The sequence below is a fragment of the Elgaria multicarinata genome, chromosome 10 (assembly GCF_023053635.1).
Source record: "Elgaria multicarinata webbii isolate HBS135686 ecotype San Diego chromosome 10, rElgMul1.1.pri, whole genome shotgun sequence".
In the NCBI taxonomy this organism is placed as follows: Eukaryota; Metazoa; Chordata; class Lepidosauria; order Squamata; family Anguidae; genus Elgaria; species Elgaria multicarinata.
Genome location: NC_086180.1, coordinates 64,129,997 through 64,152,740, shown reverse-complemented (window position 1 = coordinate 64,152,740; position 22,744 = coordinate 64,129,997). Strand labels below are relative to the sequence as shown.

The 22,744-nt window shown below is 40.4% G+C and overlaps 1 protein-coding gene across 5 annotated transcripts in view; it reads right to left on the bottom strand.

Annotated features, from left to right (window-relative positions):
- Positions 1-22,744, bottom strand: part of SORBS2 (sorbin and SH3 domain containing 2) — a 216,773-nt gene that overhangs the window by 113,265 nt on the left and 80,764 nt on the right. The gene's annotated exons all lie outside the window — the stretch shown is intronic.

Here is a 22,744-nt window from a genome sequence, read left to right as displayed (position 1 = left end):
ACAGACTAACTTAGTGCAACTGTCTTCTGAGAGAACATGAATAGGGTTGTACATGTCCAAATTCAGATTTCCAATATGGAAGTTGTTTGTAGCTTAAAGAAATTAGATGAACATGTTTAGGGGATAAGCAGAAGAGACAGAGATTCTGTTTTGTGCTTTTGCAAAAAGCACCTTGAGTTGGTTTTCCTTTTCTTTTTTTACAAGGTGAAAATTCTGTTGCAGGTACTAATGTTGCATTTTGAATCTGGTTAGTCTGAAGCAGTTGTTCTATTCACACTGTAAGAATTACTGTTCCTGAAGCAAGTGACTCAGTGCAGTAGCAATCACCGAGTACCAAGAATGCTGAATCAGGCCCCAATCAAGTCTGCCAGATACTTAACATGCACTGAAAGCAAATTATAAATACATTAATTCAGGAAGTTGGACGGGTTTCAGCATCTGTGGTATTCCATTTGGGGACTTGATGCTCCATGGCACTCAAAACACAAACAAATACACAAACAGGAAACAAGACATGAAATAGCAACTCAAAAGGAGTCAGAACAGTGCTATCTTAAGGCTGGTGAACTGCTTTTAACTACTGCTGTGGTTGTGACTGTGTTTATCGCATACAGTGCTGAAGTAGGCAAAATAGTGTCAGGAACACATGATAAGGTAATACTGATATGAAATAAATGCCATGTAATACTGACAGTGGGATTCTGTATAGTGAAACAAAAATCCTGCATCCTTACTAGGGCTTTGTAATCTTTATGGAATTATGATCGGTTCAATACACGTGCTTCCCCACCCGTTTTTTTGGCCATTTGATTTGTGGGCAAGTTCTGTGAATTCCATTTATATAGCCTGTACATGGAGCTGTGATATTACACAAATCTAGAAATGTTACTACATTTTGGATGAGTTAAAAATGGCAGAATAAAGCTTAAAAATGATGAGAGATTGACGTCATCATGAAAATTTCTGTGAGTAACCAACCACAAGTTCGGGATGGCTTGGCTTTGACTAGTAAATAAGATCCCTAGATTTACAAAAGACCTACAAAACACACACACACACACACACAGATCAACATTGCTGTCTGAATTTCTATATCTCCTTGGGGATATGGCTATGGGGACTGCCATTATGAATGCCTGCACTTTCAAATGTAGCTTTACACCCCTGGTGCCACACCTAGAGAAGTGCACACAACAGCAGATCAGGTGATGGGGAGAAGTCAGGTGACGGGTCCATGATAGCGTGGCCAGATGTCTTACTTTTAAGAGGATAGTCCCCTAATTTGGAGAGTTGTTAGTCCTCAGTTTGAAGGTATGCTCTATTTAAACAGGTGTCCAGACTGAATCTGTTTTCAAGATAAAGGGAAAGCAGGGACTTGAAGTTGCCCATTAAACAGTTGGCACCTGGACAGCAGACTGAGAAGGCACTCAGCTCACCTGGTCACTGACTTCCCCACTATGGTAAGATATATTGCATTACTATTTAAATTATAATTATTATTTCTATATTTGCACCTCTACCTATAAATTTGCATGTGCAAATGTTATTGCATATTGATGTCCTCTTTTTTTGTGGGTGGAAGTAGCACCAGCCTTGTTTCTTGTTCTAGACGGAGATTTTAAAGATCGTGTCCAGTGATCAGGTTGCATGATGGGAACCCCATGAGTTTCGCTGAGGTGAAGATTCTCTCAGCCCTTGTTCTTCTGTAGTGATACCCGTGATAAGAAATGCGGCATACTTCAAAAACAAAACAAATCACATTTTCTAATTTTAAAAGAAATCATGGCAAAATCATAGCCAAAAATAAAATAAAAATTGCTCCCAATTCAAGAACAATTTCAGTCTGTTTAATCATATGGAGTGGGAATAGCTCACTTTTGTAGAAAACATTTAGGGCAAAACAAGGTGAATAATAAAGGACAATTGTAGGAATGCAGAGAATGGCTAATAACATTTCTTGACATTCTATTTAGAGTAAAAGGATCCTCAACAGATGATTCAGAGATTAAGAAGAGTCCAGTCTCTTTTGTTCTGTTTCAATAAAGTGTCTTTTATTGTAATGCTGGTTTCCTTAACACCCACAAATTATTCCTGAAAGCATCAGATTCCAGGAGTCTTTCCTCGCTGCTAGAGGATACAGCATTTTAAAATGTTCCCAGAGTTGGGAACTAAACAAATGGTAGCACCACAAAAAAAGACTATAAAACACAAAGCTACCCAGCAAGTTTTAGTAGAGACATGCTGAGTACAGAACTTTATGTACTGAAGGATGTCAACATGATTCTTACCGAAAACTTTGATTTGTTTACATAAGAACGTAAGAAGAACCATGCTGGATCAGACCAAGGGTCTATCTAGTCCAGCACTTTGTTCGCACAGTGGCCAATCAGCTGTCGACCAGGAACCCACAAGCAAAACACAGGTGCAACAGCACCTTTCCACCCATGTCCCCCAGCAACTGGTATATATAGGCTTACTGCCTCTGATACTGGAGGTAGCACACAGCCATCAGGACTAGTACATAATCTGCACTTAGCTCATTTGAAAGTTATATACAGTTTTTGCTAATTTGTGTTATAATATGAATGCAGATAGTGGAGGGGATGTTGTGTGAAGAAGATGCTGATTCACACAACATAACTACCTACACTGGTTTGCCATGCTTGTTTGTTTCAGAGTGGCTTGTTGTGTTGTCCAAACCCAGCATAATGACTTAAGCATCGGTTAACAATGAGGCAGGGCTTCAACCCCTCCCTCACGCGCCCTGACTGGCTGCCTCCATCTCCTTCCCCCTTCCTGCTGGCGGCAACAGGCTAATAGCACGGTTGGGCCTCGCCTTTGCACCACACTGATTTGCCGTGCAGGGTTGTCTGTCATTTCGCTGGTGGAAGGGCTGCCCTGCCTGTTTGGTGTGCAGGAAATTAATTGCTATTAAAGCTCGAGCTTTGAACTTTTTCAAAGTTTCAAAATGACCAAAGTTTCAAAATGACCAAATTCACTCATCACATAGTCAGACTAGACATGTTTAGGTAAGGGATGTGGGAGCGACAGTTCCTCTGTCCAAGCCACACAAGCCCTCTGAAATGACTGGCACTCAGATGTTTGCATTTGAAACAAAGCTTTAGTGATCAAACATCACAAATGTCCTCCATCCTGATAAACACCTTTTGTGTTCCAGTTCTAAATGTTTGACCCGCTCCCCCGCTCCCTCACCAAACAGGATTTTACCTTTAAAACCATTCTGTCTCATTATGGATGCAAGAGAAAATGGGACTTTGTCACCTATAGAATGGGACTTGCATTTGAGACCTACTGTGTATTGGTAGCCCTTATACACAAACTCACCAAATAAAAATAAAGAAACAAGTTCATTATCCAGGCTTCGTGCACCTTACCCCTACCAGGCTCAGAATTAATTTGTTCTGTTGAAATGAACCACAATATATAATTTATGGAACTCCATGCAAGGCAGATTATTTTACTTAATATGTTCCCACCTCATTCTGAACTACCATAAAGTGTGTTTATGTAACCGAGCATGCCTCACGCCACCGCAGCAAGCTGGAGTCCTTGAGAGACCTGATGCCGTTACTTTATTTTCACTTAAAAGGGTAGTATAAGAAGAGTATAAAGGCATTTGACTAGTGTGTGCTGAAAAGGTAAGAGTTTGATCCTTGACCTTTTGTACTTAAATCCCATGTGGCAAGTCCCATCTCTTAATTATGTGGATTTCTCCCCCTCCCGCTTGCACTCAAGATGTGCTTCAAACACATAATTTGGGAATTCAAGACTTTCCCCCCCTGAAAACTAAACCATGTGTGTGTCAGGCCAAAAATGTCAAGGAAGTGACATAAACTGACAGCATAATACGTACATTTTATGGGTTGTTTTTATAGCTGCAAAGGCAGCCCTTTACAGTGAAGCAAATAAAAAAGGTTCCTTTTATATTCTAAGCTTCCCCAACAAATTAAGCTTTGGACAGCTATTCAGATGGTGCATCCAATTTTTTATGGCTTCAAATTAAATAAGAAGAAAATGACTTCTGAATAAAAAGCACTACACATTCCCAGCCTAAGGGTTCCTTTATATTAACCCGCTTCTTCATGTTCCCATGCATGCTTTCATTATCCAAAAATTAATTGGACTGTCTTAATTCTTTGACATAGCTTCTTATTTTTTTTGCCCACTGGAATGCATACTATTCTTATAGGATAATGGCAATCTATGTCAAAAGGGTCTGGCACATCCAAACGTAGATGTGCAGTAACTATCAATTAAGCAGCCATAAATGCAGATGAGCACATACTCTTTAAAATATGGAAAGCATGCCAAAAGGATAGTTTTAGATGCACTTTTCTTTACCACTTTTTCATTAAAATACCAGAGCCAATTAGCTACTTTTCAGATATTACCAAAAAAAAAAAAACAAAAAAAAAACCTGTTTGAAAGCCCAAGTGAATTTGCGTCTTCTTTTTTTCCTCCTCCCTCCCAATCCCCTTTCCTTTTGTGTCATGTTTTTTAGATTGTAACCCTGTGGGCAGGGACTGGCTTAAGAAATATTTTTGTAAGCCGCCTTGAGAGCCTTTTTGGCTTAAGGGCAGGATAAAAATACTATAATAAATAAATATAAATAAGTGTTGCTGTGGCAAATATGAATTCAGTCCCAGCTGCAATATGTTTTGCTTCCTGTAGCATCGTATCAGTTTGAAAGTTAACCTAGGAAGCTTTCCAAGTAAACTAGCATGGTTTGCATTTGCTGCAGTTGCAACTCTCCGATGCCACAGGGCATGGATTAAGAGCATATCCAATGCAACAGTACCACTGATGTAAATTACACTGCGCTAGCATAAATCACTTCCAGTGCAATGTCAGTACCACTTGCTGACATGATGGGCTGTCTTGGAAAACCTGCCACACTAGTAAATGCTATTGATGTTGTGCTAGAGGTTGTTTATACTAGCACAACAGCATAATTTACGTCAGTGGTAGTGTCGAACAGAATACTGCCCCTCCCCCCCCCACGCACCAGTTTCCTGTGGAGCATCAGGACAGCTGGAAGCCATACAGAGCCAATATGTACCAACAGGTTACACAGAGAAAACTCATGAAAATCACTCTGAAAAAACAGAGACAGGGAACACATGGCTAGAAGTAAGATAGGTGCCAGTTCTTGACTTGGCAAGTCATCTATTTTGTGGATGTGTCACAGAGAAACAGTTGCCTCCTTCCTAGCACCTGCCCATAATAACCTCCTTGGGAAAGACCACCTCTCACTCTGAACATTTTAGTGGTAGAATGGTACACTACAGAAAAGTTAAAAGCTACAAACTAGACCTCGAGCCTTGTAAGAACTGTCAAGGTCTTGGACAAAGTTCACTTTAGGAGAAGAACCCCTTTATGCTGAAGTGCTAAGTCACGGATACAGAAAGGAATCAGACTATATCATCAGTTGTTTTAAGTGTAACTCAGGCATCCCGCCCCTCTCAATCTTTCATGGTTTGAGTTAGACACAAATAATTCTCAAAAACATGGCTTGGTATTATGCATGGCCCTCGAAGTAATTGCATTGTACTGACATTCAAGAATCCAGTGGTTTAGCAAAATTTGCCTGAGGTCACCTTAACTGCTGACTGGAAAAAACACACAGGCATTTTAAAGCAGTAACACAACATTGTTTAAATGGTGTGTGTGTGTCTCTCTCTCTCTCTCTGTGTGTGTGTGTGTGTATTTCCCTCAAGGTGGAGCTAAACATTTTACATACGGAATCAAAAACACGGAGCTGTTCCATGCATTATTATTCGAATCATACAACATGTCAGGGCAATTCGTTTTCCTCTATTTGTATGCACAGTGCCCTAAAACACTTTCAAGTGCTGCCTAATAACCCATTTTCCCATCAATCCAATGGCAATTTTGACGACGCCAGCAATTTTCTTCTACAAAAAACCCCACACTAGTCCCTGACCTTGCTTCTGCTGTTTACCCAACTTGTACACACAATGTTGTCTCCTGGTTTTATACCTAATATAGCCCTACAAGTCTCATCCCTATTTAAAGCAAAATAGCTGCTATTCTGCCCCCTATAAATAGCCAAAGTAAACATGACCAAGAAAATTTAACTTGGCAGCAATGAAAAACTCACATGATATGGAACAGTTAGAATAACCCCTTGCCTTTAACTGCTGGCAATGGTTAAACCTAAAAACCTTTGGAGATTCACTGCATTTAACATTGAATGGAGTTGCCTACTTGCTCCACCTTGCATTGCTCCAATCCACTTTTTTACCCATGGCTACCGTTCAGATTTTCTTTTAATTAATTAATGATTGGAATGTTGTAAATATTTTCTTATTATTATAATATCTTAATTAGTGATCAGGAATAAATTGCATCAGCATTTAGTTTCTGAAAAGTACGAAGTACTAAAGCAAAGCAAACCTGTGAATGTCACCAACCAGTGCTGGTTTCAGGTTTTTGAGGACATTTCAGCAAGGCCTCATCTACACCAAGCAGGATATTGCAGTATGAAAGTGGTATATAAAAGGAAGGAGCCACACTATTATAGCGGTATTATACTGCTATAATATTATAGCATTATAATATTATAGCATTATAGTGGTATTGAAGTGCACTGACAACTGTTGGGGCCCATTGACACAGACCATTCACCACTTTCATAGTGCTATATCCTGCTTGGTGTGGCTCTGGCTTTTTATATACCGCTTTCATACTGCAATATCCTGCTTGGTGTAGATGAGGCCCAAGACACCCTCAATGGATCCCTCCCTCAGTGAGTGTACCTTTTCAGAGCCATTGTCACCAGTAGCTATTGCTCTTCATCCCCTTTCTCACCATCGCTGACACCTGCTTTCTTGACAGGGAGAGAACCAGCGAGCAAGTAGACATTGACCTCCCCTCTTCCTCCTCCTCCTTTTTACCACTACTGTTGTCTGGGCTAGAGTAAGAAGTAGGTTGCTATGATGACGAGGAGGAGCAGGTCAGGGGAGTTCTTCTCACTTGCCCCTCTGCAGGGTTTGCCCTCAGAAGATGCCCAACCATGTCTACCCTTGATGCAAGCTGTGACACCAATACATGGAGATCTACTGAAAAACACACACACACAGGAAACTCCCCCCTCCCTCCATGCAACTTATGAGCTCAACTAAGGGAGCAATCCTAACCCCTGTTGTAAACCAAATGAAGATGGTTAAGTTGGGGTGGTGCGGCTGCTGGTGGTCCCTCAGTAGGCTGGAGCACTGTCAGAAGGGTGGCACATCTTCATTGGAGGCTCTTAGTATGCATGTGGAAAGTCCTGCAGGTGTAGATCTACTATATGTGTGTGTGTGTGTTTCCTGTAGTAGTAGGTCCTGAAATGAGGTGTTTCTAGGGTGGAGCAGGGATCCATAGTCCTGCGCTCCCCTAGCACCCTCAGATCTGACCTCAAGACTGAATCAGGCTTTGAGCTGATGTAGGTATTTTCACTCCCATTGTCCTCAATGAGCAATCCAGCAGTGGCTCCATGACAGATCTCCAGCCCCACCCCTGGCCAGGTACATAGGACTGTTCTGTTAGTTTGGAGCTAGAACACAGGCGTGAGAAACCAGGGAAGCCAACATCCTAAAAGACGTTCTTCAAGAGAATTTTCATTCCACAGAATGAAAAGTGGAAATATAATGGGTGTTGGAGGTTGAAGTCAATTAATTATGTTTCCCATTAATATGGTTCTGGAGAAATTTTGCCTGCATTATAAACATTTATTAATACTTTTTATCCCAGATGTTAGACGTTATTACCACAGTTCATATGTTAACTGCTGATTAACCTCTATCTTATTCCTACTTAGTTGCTTCAGTCTTTAATTTGTTTAGATTTTTGACTTGCCCTCTCTGGAAGGCTCAGCGTGGAGTATTATGTATTTGAAGTAAAACCTAACAACGTTAGCGTAGAAAATACTGTGATACTATAACCAGCCCCCAAATCTACAACATTTAACACTGTTGAAATGGAGAGAGTAAATCCCTTCACACCATCTAATGCCAGCTTCATCTTCACCCCCAGGAACAAGTTTGAGTTGGCATTTCTTCAATTCTTCAGAAAATATGCAAGAATGTGTGAGGAGATAAGGTTCCACATTTCTAAGGACATTCAATAACTATTTTCCATTGTCACAGAAATTAGGACTCAAAATAATTGGTATAAGTTACAGCTACCTAGATTTCAGTTAAATATAAGGAAAAACTTCCTGATGATAAGATCTGTACAACAGTGTAATAGTTTATCTACAGAGGTTGTGGGTTCTCCATTTATGGACAGCCATCTCACATGGATGGCTTAATTCAGCCTTTCTCAACCTGGGGCGCTCCAGATGTGTTGGACTACAACTCCCAGAATGCCCCAGCCAGCTCTGCTGGCTGGGGCATTCTGGGAGATGCAGTCCAACACATCTGGAGTGCCCCAGGTTGAGAACCACTGGCTTAATTGGTTTTCCAGCACATTGCAGAGGGTTGGAGTAGAGGATCCTTGCAGTCCCTTCCAACTCCACAGTTCTATGATTCTATGTATCATTTGGTTTTTGCAGAAGTGGATATGCACAGAAGGCTCTCGCTGGAAGATATGAAGGTCTGAGACCAGATAGGTATTCTGGATGTAGGCAGGCAGGCTGGCTAAAGGCCTGCAATATTCAGAAAGAGACAGAGAACTTGGTGGCACCCTACAGCAATGGGTTATCTAGACTAAGGAAGTCACTGGGCTTGCAAGTCTTCCTATTTGCTGCAAACAGTACCAGATTGGCTATCCCATTCTCACCTGATTTTCCAGGCAAGGAAGAGGATGGGCTTTTATGCAAGTTTCCTAGTTAAAATTGCTTGCAGTTCTCACTATCAGCCAGCAGCCATGATGGGGCAGAAATAGCAGGCACTTGGTGCCAGATCTACAGGGCTCCTAGCTCAAGATTTTGGCAGAAGATTTTGGAAAATATCAGTGTTAGGTATGCAAGATGGGCATGCCTTCCTAAACAATGGAAGTGCTGTTAAATGGTGAACATCATGAGGAAGTACCTTGATAAGTTCAGATGACTAGGCCAGAGATGTGAATAACAACTGTTTTAAATGAATATTTAGGATGTGGCCAGGATACCAGTATAAAATAAATCCAGCCAAGTTGATACCTTGATTCTACAATTCTACAGTTTCTTTGCATTCTGCCAACAGAAATATGTTCTGTGTTCAAATATTTAGGATGTGGCCAGGATACCAGTATAAAATAAATCCAGCCAAGTTGATACCTTGATTCTACAATTCTACAGTTTCTTTGCATTCTGCCAACAGAAATATGTTGTGTTCAAATATTGGTCTGATCCTGGCTGAGAATGAGCATTTAGGAATCTCTCTGGGATATAAAAATGGCATTTCAAATACTATACTAATTACACTTTTGTAATAATATTATTTGCGGCTTCCAAATATCAAAGTAGGAAAAAAAAATGGGTGTGACAAATGCCTCCATCAAAAAGCCTTCAAAAACAGCCAAATAAATGTTGGTAGAAAGCTGCCTAGGGATAGAATATGAAAAAAAAGATGGAGAGATATTTTGTGTAACAAGCTGTTCTACTATTGCATTTGAGTTTTTTTTTTAATGTAATTAAACACTTGGTTATAACATTTTGCTTTTCCAGCAGCCAAATAATCTGGAATCCAGAAATACCAACTACCAAAGTTACCAAATACTGACTACCAAAGTTACTACCAAACAAATCAAAGTTAGACAGTGCCTTCAGACCAGAGTTCCTTTAACTCCCCTGGAAATACCAGGATATTTCAGAACAGTAGGCAGCTCAGCCAAGATGACTTCGGCTCCTCCCTCTGGCTTTCTCTAGATTACCTTCCCCTCTCCTCGTGTGGCGCAGAGCGGTAAAGCAGCAGTTTCTGCAGCTGAAACTCTCCCCACGGCCTGAGTTCGATCCCAGCGGAAGCTGGTTTCAGGCAGCCGGCTCGGGTCGACTCAGCCTTCCATCCTCCCGAGGTCGGTAAAATGAGTATCCAGTTAGCTGGGGGAAAGGTAATAAAGGCCGGGGAAGGCAACGGCAAACCACCCCGCTATAAGGCCTGCCAAGAAAACGTCAGCGAAAGCTGGCGTCCCTCCAAGAGTCAGTAATGAGTCAGTGCTTGCACGAGAGGTTCCTTTCCTTTTTCTCCTTCCTTAGGCCTTTTTGATCCTACAGAGGATTGAACAGGCAAAGCCATTCAGTACATGTATCAATGTTAGGGATTCTAGGTAGTGAAGCAGGAACCCTCAAGGTATGCAGGTTGGACCTAGTCTACTTAACCACCATAGACATTGTGGACTCCAGATCCAGAACTCCTTTTTGGTTAAGGAAATAGGGGTGTGCAAGAGCAACCCATTCAACCAGCAAGCAACGTAAAGCCTCTATATTGGGAAATCCACATCACCTTCTGCCCTCCTTTTTGGCGCTTCATAAGCGGCCACCCTAACCAAAACACTAGTTCCAATCTCATCCTTAAAATTCCAATTTTATGAAACTTGCTTTCAATTGTATTGTTACTGTCTGCTAAATAAAAACAAAATTACAGTCCAATGCATCTATCTAGTATCTGTTGCAAGTATCTGATTCTTATTAAAAGTCATCAGTATTTTGCTGCTAGATTAAACAGGAAAATCTCTTAATTCATTTTCTTTTCATAGCATCCATTATAGCCACATTATGGAATTGGCTGTCAGAATAGATGGTGTATGTAAACGGATTTTTATCTCTTACATTTTAATTAGCAACACAGGTACATTGGAGAATCTGCCTCAAATATTTAAATTAGGTTTTTAGCATTCAGTCTCAGGAGCACTGACAGTCCTCATTATCAATTTAGATTCCATCACTTTCAGATGTGTAATGGCCTTTAAAATAGTTGTGATTTAGCCTAATCTGACTGAATAAAAAGTACTGAAAATGAAGACTGAATCAAGGATGGAGCAATCTCTGTCAAGAGCCTGCCATTACCTCAACTAAGAGTGCAATCCTATGCCTGTTTAGACAGGAAAAAAGTCATTGTACTCCCAGCATTCCCCAGCCTGGGAATTATTACTTTTTTTTTTTTTTACAAATTAATCTTTTTTCATTGTGAATTTAACGAAACTAAACCAAAACCAGAAAACAAATCATGAAAAGAAAAATGAAAAAAGAACAAGGAATTACATGAAAAGAAATATCAATATTCCATCAAGTACAACATTCTAAAAAAAGTGGGGAGGGAGACTTTGCATACGTTTCAAGAAAAGCTGACCAAATATCCACATATTTATCCATTTGCAAGTGGCACCTACATACAACCCGTTCAGATGTTGATAGAGTTGTTAGGTCATCAGTCCATTGAATTCTGGGAGGTGAACATTTATCCAGGATGTTTTTCCCCCTGTCTAAGCATAGGATTGCATCCTAAATATATGATCATATAAAAAGATCATGGCTGTTAATAATGCACAGCTTGGAGGAGTATTGGGAGTCTTGCTTTTTTAGTGATATGAAAACATTCTCACAGACTATCAAATTCACCGGTTTGAATTCGGATCTAAATTATTGTTAAGGTCATCCATTTTAAAAAAATATGGTTTCAGAACTAAACAAACACAGCAAAGGCCTAACAATGTTCAGGGCCTCATTGTTTTTCAAGAACACATCACTAAAGTAATTCCTAGGGTGCTGTTGCATTAGCTGGCATCTGTTGCAAGAAATTGGTTACATCAGTTCTGTCTGTGGCTTTTAATGCCAGCTATTCATCATCATCAGGTGGTGCTATAAATAAAAATGAGATGGCAGATGTAATATAAAGGCAAAGTACAAAAAACATTTATTCACTGATTACCACCGTGTATACTTCATTTGAAGGACTAGTTTTCAATTAATTATTTTGTAAAACTGGTATTTTAAATGTGATGTTTCTTTCACCACAAGCGGTTTTCACCATAATTGGGTATTGCACATAGCCTCCCAAAAGCAGATGCCAATGGTTTCTGTATACCTAGTTATGATTTCATAATGGTAGTCACCAAAAGTACCATGTGTTGCAATAGATGATCATAAAACCTTCTGTTACTTGTACATTAAATTCCACTTCAGTTGTATACTTCCTCGAGTATACAACTAATACACTGAAACTAAAAGAATAAATCTTGAAAAATTATGTGAAAATGTGCAATGAAATGAATGTGTAGCAGGAAGATATTCATGGATAATAACTTTATCTGATATCCATTTATATAACAACATTTAAATTAGTAGTACTATTGCCATATCTGATCATTAACATAGTTTAATTTCATAATACAAAACTCAGGAAGATTCAAAGTACCCAACATTTTAGAAATTTATAGATATAGATAGAAAAATACATCTAGATAGTCGCAAACGTAATAGATGATGGCCCAATCAGCTGGTGACCTGAAAACCAAGTGGTGGGTGACTAAGCTAAACTGTCTTATACTGGTGTGAGGAAACTGTAGCCCTTCAGATATTGTTGGACTGCTACGCCATTATTCCTGACCATTGGCCATGGTGGTTGGAGCTGATGGGAGTTGAAGTCCAACAACATCTGGAGAACCAGATGCATCTCGGGGCCAGCCCCGCTGCAGAGTGGCCACCAATGAGCGGATGTGGAGCAGTGGCTTGGGCACCACAGGATCCGGGCAGAGGTTTCCCATCCCTACCTTATACACTGAACCTAAACATATTTACATGGAAGTAAGGCCTGATTTATGTGGTCTTTGTGCACATATTCACCAACAAATATGTCGCTCTCACCATGCCACTGTGAACTATTTTGGTTGTTGGAGCTATTCTTGTGGAATCTCAACAGCAAGCAGTGGATCATCATGGAAGCGCTGCACACAAATGAGCCATCACAAAGAACAGGCTCCATGTAGACTGGATTTCAAGCAGCCTGTTTTGTGAATTGGGTCTAGGCCCAATGCTTTAGCACTGCAGTCTAGGGTCAGTCTAGGACAGGTTTGGATGGGGAAAACTGGCTCAAAGCCCTGTTCAGCCAATGAAACTCACTGAGTGGCCCTGGGCAAGTCACTGCATCCTAGCCCAAGGCACCTATGGTGGTTGATCAATCAAGCATAACACACCATGAACCCTGAAATGTACTCTAGAAATAAGACCATTTTAAAGTCACTAACAATGGGGCTTACTCCCAAGTAAATGAGTATGAATGTATAAGCCATGCAGGTCAAATAGAATAAGCTTAAGTTAGTGTGATGCCTGGCTCCCAAACAAGTCAGGAAAATAATAATTTTGATGTAGGAAGGAACCAGTGCTCCATTAAAATAAAGCAATAAGGTAGTAAAATTACTTTCCAACAGAACTGTAATTAGATTTAGTTCTAAGCTGTAATTAAATGGATGAGAATGAAATGCCACCCTTTATTTTAAAATCTTGTAAATAAACTTTACACACCCATTCTGCATTTTAATCAATTTCTCAAAGAAAAAACTAGAGGAGAATTTCGTTTTGGGTAGTGAACATTACATGTATCTTTAAAAAGATGGTCAATGAGCAAAGCATGATAAAGACCGTCATATTTAAAGCTCAACTCTGAACTTAGTGGGACAGTTGAGGTGTGAGAGGGACTTGAGGAATTGGGACCCTCCCCTAAAACACATATTGTGCTTCGGCACACTTTTGGACTCCAAAATGAATGAACATCCACCTTGAAAGAGATGCTGAGCAGGCATAGGCCAGGGAGAATCAATGGGGTGCTAAATGCTTAGCACTTCTGAAAAACAGGCCAATTGTTTTGGTGCCAGTGTAGTGCAGCAGTTTAAAAAAAAAGAAAAAGAAGAAAAAGTTGGGATGGCTTTCCAAGGTCATCCAGAAAGTCCATGGCAAGGACAGAAAAAGTACCCCAGACTGGAGAGTGCCATATCATTCCATTAGCTGTAAAACTATTTTTCTTCCAAAGTTGTCTCCAGATTGCCAAGTCTGTATTTAGATTAAAATCAGGTACATCTGGAACCCAGGCTTTGGTTCAATCTCAGTTATGAACATGAGTCCATCTAGCCCAGTACTGTCGATACTGACTGGCAGCAGCTCTCGAAGGTTTGAGGCAGGATTCTTCCTTAGCCCTACATGGAGAAGCTGCAGATCGAACCTGAGACCTTCTTCATGCAAAGCATGTGTCATATCACACTGAGCTATGATGAACCCTCTTTCACAGAACATGCCCTCCCATTTGTGTTCACGATTGCAAATGGGGCATTTTTGAAACGAAAGTATTGCACATCCCTTGTATGTAGGGATGCTAAGAGCATCCAAATAGGGTTCCTTAAAACAGCATCATTTTTTCTGCTTTAGATGGTGAGACTGGTTGGCCCCCATCCATTTTGAGGAAAGATACTCCATCTGAGATACCGACTTGCTGGTACTGCCTTTCCCTGGTACTTCCACCTCAAAGCAAACCTTCTCTGAGTGCTAAACTCAGGTCCTCACAAAAGCTCAAGAGACTTTGCTTGGAAAAAGGAATATCCTGGATTATAAGCCAATGTGGTTTTCAAATACGATTGTCTACATCTTTCTCTGTGGCAGGATGTACTGCTTTATAAAGGTTTATAACAGTATTGACAACTATTGGGGCCTATGACACATTCCATATACCACTTTCAAACTGCTTTCAAAATGTTATATCCTGCTTGGTGTAGATCTGGCCTTTAACATGTCTTATCAATGTAGACATAAATGTGGCATACAGCAAGAGAAAAGTAGTCTTCTCAAATCTAATACAGGTTTCAGGTAGAGTGAGCTTCCTTTCCAATAAATTAATTAAAAAAATAAAAGGCTATTGTATGCATTCCATCCTAAAATATGCATATTTGCACATATTTTAAGATAGAATATAATTTTATATGCATTTTCGTACTTTTTTGTGAGCTGAAAATTGTGTCACAAAATTTGGAAAAGCATGAAAACAAAAGCTTAGCTTTATATTAGTCTGGGAAGTGTCAGTTTGGCTTGTTTAAAAATGTGGATTGTATGAAATTTTCAAGCATCCCTACCAAGCACTTTCCCCATAAAAATCGGCCAAGCACATTTACTCCATCCATTAACTTGTATGGACAAGAAAAGGGCTGATGCTGCTTGGAAAAATCATTGCAGGAGAACACACAGAACAGTCACACACAGCTTTTTTCCTTGTTCAATGTATGTAAATGGAGTTTATTTAATCTGTTCGTTCAGTTGGAAGGGATTTCAACTGGAAAAAACACTGTTTGTAAGGGACAGACCTTGAGGACTAAGTTGTTGGGGTGAAGGTATTTCCTAATTACATTAATCTAGAAATTCAAGCCAGTTATACAGATGTGTTGTTCCAGGGAATTTGAGTGTTTTGTTTACAACTGGCTCATGGGGAATGGGGATGATTAAGGGTCTGGAAACAAAGCCCTGTGAGGAGAAACTGAAAGAACTGGGCATGTTTAAGCTTTAGAAGAGAAGATTGAGGGGAGACATGATAGCACTCCTCAAATACTTAAAAGGTTGTCACTCAGAGGAGGGCCAGGATTTCTTCTCGATCATCCTGGAGTGCAGGACATGGAATAATGGGATCAAGTTACATGAAGCCAGATGATGGCTAGACATCAGGAAAAATGTCCTGACTGTTAAACCTGTACGGCGATGGAACCAATTACCGAGGGAAGTTGTGGGCTCTCCCACACTAGAGGCATTCAAGATGCAGCTGGACAGCCATCTTTCAGGTAAGGCCTCATTAGCTATGAGGACAATTACATTTTCACAGTGAGAGGATATTGGGATGCATCCAGATTCAATCAAACATAGAGTAGATGTATTGAAATCAATGGGACTTCAGTAAAGTCCCCAGTGGGACTATTATGATTAAGTCTGGATCCAACCCATTGGGCTTTTGAGTGCTGAGAAACGTGGATATTTTTGCAAGGCAAATCTAACAGTCAGGAAAGACAACTGAATCTTGCACAATGATTGCATAATTAAACAAATATGGAAAGCCCCCAAATTAGAAGCATGTGGAATTATTTTTAGTATACAATTAAAAAACCAACCAACCAGAAGTCTTCATTATATTTAGTTGCCTACATGAAAAACAACACACAAAACTACTTATCTTTCTACCACACATCTTTCTAAGCTAAAGTATTAAAAGTAAATTCATAATCTTATAAGCATTTGAAGAAACACCTGGGAATTTGAAAATTGCTTTATTTAAAAGACAGTTATATGCACAATTTTGGGGTGTGTGTGTTGAAATAACATTTTAGGAGATAATGTGTTGGACAGCTCCTATATCATTACGTGACACAGGCATACAAAACTAAGGGTTGCAGTGGGTGATTGAAGCAGCTTCCTTTTATTATTTTCTGTGTATAATATCTGTAGTAATTGAAAGAAATTTGCAGTAATGTCATTTTGACATTGGCAGCCTATTTTAGTGCCAAAATTGGCCTTCCAATTTATAATTTCCTCTGATTGGCCTTCATAAAATTGTTCAGTCTTATTTGAAAAATAGCCACAAGCAACTAACCAGGCAGGGTGACATTTCCTCTCCCTCTCACGCTCATTGTTTTTTAAATACAAGGCAATTCAGCACCATTTTCAACATGGTCATTAAAATAACAACAGAAAAAAACTGATTGGTAGATGTGCCAAATCTTTGTCCTGACACCTCCTCATTCCACTTCCATTTAGCTCTATGCAACAGCTGCTACCTTTCCCCCCTTTTTTCACTTTTGGTTTTGCCTTCTTGATGCCACCCATCTTGAGGTTTCTTTCAGTTTCCTTAAAAGCCTCTTTGAGCCCCTTCTGGATCAGCTTACATTCCTACAATTTGTTTTATTCTCCTGTGCAGATTCCCAGAAGGTCTGTCATAGTTTTTCCTGCACCGAAGTGCTTTCCATGTAGGAAACTGATGACGTTCCAAGTAGCTCTTTAAATCAATGCATTCTTTAACAGATCTGAGCATCCCAAAAAAAGTTGTCAATTTTTTAAACAAGTATTTATTTTACGAAGTGGAATATTGATGTAGAAGACAAAAATGTAAGGAGAAATTCATGTTAGTTAGTTGCTATGCATGCAGCAGCTGGTGAAATTTGCTCTCCAGCACAACAGTTAAAGCTGCAGGAACTCTGTCCTCTTGATCAGAAACAAAAGAGGGAAGGAGTCTTGTGGCTTTAACTGTTGTAATGAAGACGGAATTTCACCAGGTTCTGCATATATACAAATGACACCTGTTGAAATTCCCCTTTCTATGCAACTGTTAAAGATACAGGAGCCCTGTCCTCCTTTTCATATGGTCACCCTAGGCAAGACAAACAACTTTGTGAACTTCTGAGTATTAAACACATGAAGACCAAGCCAAAGCTATGTGGGTTTCTGATATAACACTCCATGAAAGCAGAAGTTTCTCCTTCTGCTGAGTAAGTTTCATACATACCACAGAGAAGCGTGTGAAGCCATCCCTGTCAATAACATAAAAGTGGAACCCCTCCTTATACAGGACCTCCATATATGCACCAAAAACAAATGTTTCACTCCACAAAAATATATAGAGAAGGAGAGTCTCCCAACACTTAGAACAACCTTCTCCAACCTGGTGCCCTCCCAATGTTTTGGATTGCAACTTCCAGTATTCTTGGCCATTGACCATACTGGCTAGAGCTGATGGGAATTGAAGTCTAAAATTTCTGGAGTGCACCTGGATGGGGAAGACTGATTTGGACTGTATAAAAATTTATGGCAAATCATAGAAATTACATGTAGTGAAACACCAGATTGGTTTTAAAAGTTCCCAGTTACTAAAAGAAAACATACCATGCATACGATAGCCCAATCAATATCCTAATTAGCTTTGAGAAAACTAAAACAGCTCAAATTCAAGTACTCTACAAAAACTGAGTTTTGAAGGGGACTTTCAGCATTTCTGTATTAAATATTGCATGCAGTGAAATTAATATTACATGAACTACAGCATGTTACATTAATTTGCCACTGATGGCATGTTGACATCTTCAGAATATGAATACTAGCAACAAATATGTTTGTATTCTTTATACCCTCTTAGCAGCCTTTGTTAGTAAGTTAACCTTTGTTAATTCTTCATCAAGTCCATGCTGATACCTTAGGGAAAGTTGGCAAGTCAGCCCTTTACTTTTCACACCTTTTAAATCAGTGTTGTTTTATGGGATTTTGAAGGCATGGAACATGTGATCTCATCTAACAGCAGCACAAAAGTATTCTGTCTTACAACCACCTGTATTCCTCTCTTAAGGTTTCAATTCTGTATGCACCTATTTGGTTGAGAGCCCCATTTTTCTCAATAGGATTTACTTCTTAGCAGAAAAGTACAGGATTGAGCTGTAATTTTAATATGGCTGGATTACCTCAATAAGGGAATATACTAGAATAGCACTCAGAAGTGTTGGCTCCTCAAAAATTCAGACTGAGCCCCAGCACTGCCCTACCATGGGGGTCACCACCTTGTCACACATTCGATATACGTTTGACAAAAATGGTCATGGAATAGCTTTCTGCTGTGCTAACATGGAGATGATTTTAGTCATATATAAAATTCCATAGTTACTCCCCCTTTTAGAAATTTGGGGGTTGTTTTTGCTGACCCTGCACATTTCTCCCCCCCCCCCTCCACATATCTTCTTTTCTCCCCATATATTCTTTTCTTCTGCACTCTGTACACTATTATAATAACACAGTAATTTGGTCAGCCAGGAAATACCAAACTGTGCTGGATGGTTATCTAGTCACATCTTTGTTTTTCTCTACTTCCCAGTATTGCGACTGGGAAGTGCTTTGTGTGTGTCCTAACCTCAGCCACACACACTGGCTTGGTTTGCATGAAATGCTAAGCCATGATGTGGTTTGTTAAGCAACTATAAACCATAAATAGAACCCGTGGTTTGTTGTTGGCTTAAAAAATCTGGCTTATTTAAAACATGGCTTGTTGTGATTTACTATGGCCTATCATGGTCCAGGGGCGGATCCGCACGTCGGCCCCAGAGCGCATTTATGCGACCCCAGGGCACCCCGAAAACGATAGTCTGCACTTGCCTGTAAAAAGAAACAAGGAAGAGACGACGACGATGACGCCGCCGACGCCACCCAGCTTCCTGCTCCCCGGCGGCTCGGAGAGCTCTTTTTGAAGAAGGCGGGGTAGAGAGCTTTTTCCGCTCTCCAGCCAGCTCTCTGTCCCTGCTCCCCGGCCGGGACGGAGAGCTGGGTGGAGAGCGGAAAAAGCTCTCTACCCCGCCTTCTTCAAAAAGAGCTCTCCGAGCCGCCGGGGAGCAGGAAGCTGGGTGGCGTCATCGTCTCTTCCTTGTTTCTTTTTACAGGCAAGTACAGACTATCGTTTTTGGGGTGCCCTGGGGTCGCATAAATGTGCTCTGGGGCCGACGTGCGGATCCGCCCCAGAAGTGTGGCTTATTCCCAGCTTGTTTGTACTGCTCTCTGCCCGGAAACAGAGGGACCCTGCAAAAGCAGCATGAAAATGAAAATGCTCTGAAGGTTGGCAAAATGGGCAGGAGAGAAACAAACCAGAAACAGGGAAAACAAAGAGTTTGTTTTCTTGTCTGCAAGATAGTTCATGGCAAAAGCAACAAACCGTGGTTAATATAAACCATGGCTTAGTGTTATGAGTCAACAGATCCATTAACTCTTAAGTTTTTTTTCTGGAGAAATAGTGAAATACATTGACAGAGGGGAGTAACACACTTATGTGATCAATTAGAGAAAATTCCTATTTGCCATGGGCAAGCACTAGGAAGTATCAGATGTACTTACCATAAGAATAATTTCTTTTCTGCTGTGGAGTGACTTCTGTTTCACACACCTTCTGTTCCCCTCATCTTCTCTCCTCCAGTGTCATATGTAACTAGCTCCAAAACCAGTGCTGATTATCTTTCTCTCTGCACCTCCCCACCATGCTTCAGGTAGGGTTTTATTTATCTTGCTGAAGAATTATTTGGTGCTTTTAAAAAAATAAACCTATTTTAAAAACTCAAAATACAGTTCCAGGTGGGATAGCGCGGGGTGTGTGTGTGTGTGTGTGTGTTGTGATTGTCATCTGCATAACCCAGGTATTTTTTAAACCCTGAGTTACCCCGAGTGAGCCAGCATGGTAGTATATATGATTGCTCCTGCTTCACTCCTCCTACGAATGGCAGTGGCTAAACAAGCCCTGGGATGCTCCGTTTCTAGCTTGGTTAGCTTTATATCCAAACGGCAACACTCGCTTGTCCTTCTTCCAACATGCCAGAGTTGTAACCCAAGAACAAATCTTGGGTTGCAACTCTGGATTGTCAGGGCAGAGACAAGCCACAGTTCCGGGTTCATACAGTATATAACGCTAATCAAGCCACTGATGGAGCACCGGTGGTTTGTTTAGTCACACTAACTGACTGACGAAGCTAAGCATGAGCCATTGAGCCATGGCCACTAGCATGCTGGCTCACTCGCAGCAACCTAGAGTTTAAAACAAACCTGGGTTAAATTACATGTGAACTGGGCCCATATGTCTACCCAAAAAAGAACACAAATCCACAGTGGGCTCATCTCCTTAAACTATACACAGATATAGATAGTTTATGTTGACATGGGATGTTTAGCCAAAGTAGAAATATTATTCAGTTTCTGGGACCATTCTATTTGTGATCTTTAGAACCATTAGAATGAAGTTATTTTGCTGACTTATCTGCTCATGCCTCTTATTAGCTAATCTGTTTTTTTTAAGTACACAGACTTGAAAAATAAATTGATTCTCTGCGGAGTGTGACAGTACAATCTCCAAACAGAATTCTGCAAATGAGTGGAGATTAACTGTGAATTAATACACTGGGAAGCTGTCATGAGAGAAATAGTAACGAAAGGAGAGAATTAAATAGATCTTGCAAGTGGCAACTCTGCTTTGCAGTTCAGCACAATGCAGAGGAAAGTGACAATATAGCCAACAGCTCATAAAACTGTGACTGAGAAAGGGTGGTAGTGGTGGTGGAAACTGGCTTTCAGGCAGTGGTCTTTTTGCTTGGTGACACCTGAAGATCCCACAGAGATTGTAGCAATTGCCCTGCTGACTGCTGCTAGGCCACATGGACTAGTTAAATGAGCACAGAACACAGCAAGTGTAGTGTCCACACAACTACCACAGCACCAAACTCCCACTTTCTGGAAGGGCCATTTTGATATACTTCCTGTTCCACTTCCTGTGTTGGTGCTATAGCGGCAGAAGAAGCTGTTGTGCAGAAATGCCTTCAGAGAAACAACCCCAAGAAGAAAAGGGCTTCTGGGTGGCAAGAAGGGAAAAGGAAGAGGGAGCTGTCCATTAGAACAGGAAACTGAATAGCAAGGAACAGAGCTGATGAACAACCAAGGTATTGTAAGAAGTTCTTATTAAATATGATGTGATTTAAAAGAGAGAGAAGAGGGAGCAATACCCCTGAAAATACCATCAAGAAGCAGGTGTTCCTATAAAGATGCACTTTTCAGCAGAACGTATAAAATATGTCTACATCAGAAAAGGGGAAGAACACAGCTAGAAATGTAGAAGAAAATATGCATATTATTAATGCTCTTTATTTCCCCAAGTAATGAGAAATTCTAGGGACAGAGCTACAGGGTTAAGAACAGGAATGAGAAAGATACAGAAAGAAAGGAGGGAGGGAGATAACATGTGTGCATGCACGAGCACTGGAGATTTATGGTGGCTTTATATTTGTTTTGTTTTATGTACAAATATATAAGTGGGGCATAGCCGAGGAATACACATGACTTCAGCAGAAAGTATAGCCTCTAGTGCTTACATCGGGTCCCAAGAGAGCAACTGCACCCGAAGAACTCCCTCCCATTCTCTGCCTGATGGTCTCTAAGCTACAACTGCCTGTTCCTCACCTACATGCAGCCTTAAAGAGCACAGATCTTGGGCTCCGTGCTGCAGACAAATTGCCTGTCCAGCAAAGTATCCCATCATTAAGAAATAGTAAATTTTAAAATAATTTTCGGTTCAGTCCTTGCCTCCTAACAGGTGATACTGAGGTGAAACTATACAGAGGCCCATTCACAATAATCAAGGCAGCCAAACTCACAATGCCATATTTTCTCATGGCATGTTGCAAACTGACATTGTACCAATTCAGAATGGCAGAACTATTTGATCTACTGTGACAAAGCCATGGATGAAGAGAGGGGTTTAAATTTGAAGGAAGCACTTATGCGTGTTGTTACCAAATAGTGTACCAACTGGGTATGCCAGTAAATTCAGTAGAGCTGCACTGTCTGTAATATCATTTAACACCAATAAAATCCCATCAGAATAAAATTGGAACAGGTGTTCCAAGTGCCTCAATTAGAGAGTATCTTATGCACTCAGAAGATGCAATATAGGAGTGTTCCTTGATGAAAAATGTTCGCCTTTTTGGTGGTTCCAATGTTAATAATTATTCCGTGTATTGGATTAGTATTTTTAAATTGTTAAGTCAGTTTTATTATGTTTGTATTTGTTGCCCTGGGAGTACTTCTTACTGAAGATGTCAAATATATATGGTATCATCAACAACAACCACCAGCAGTTCCACTTCGGGATTTCTTTGCTTTCTCTTCTGCTGTGATCACTGATTGGCTAGCAAATTTGCTTTCTTTTCAGACTGGGTGAGCTGTTCAATTGTTTGATTCTACATATAGAGATCCTCGGGCGGGGTGGGGGGA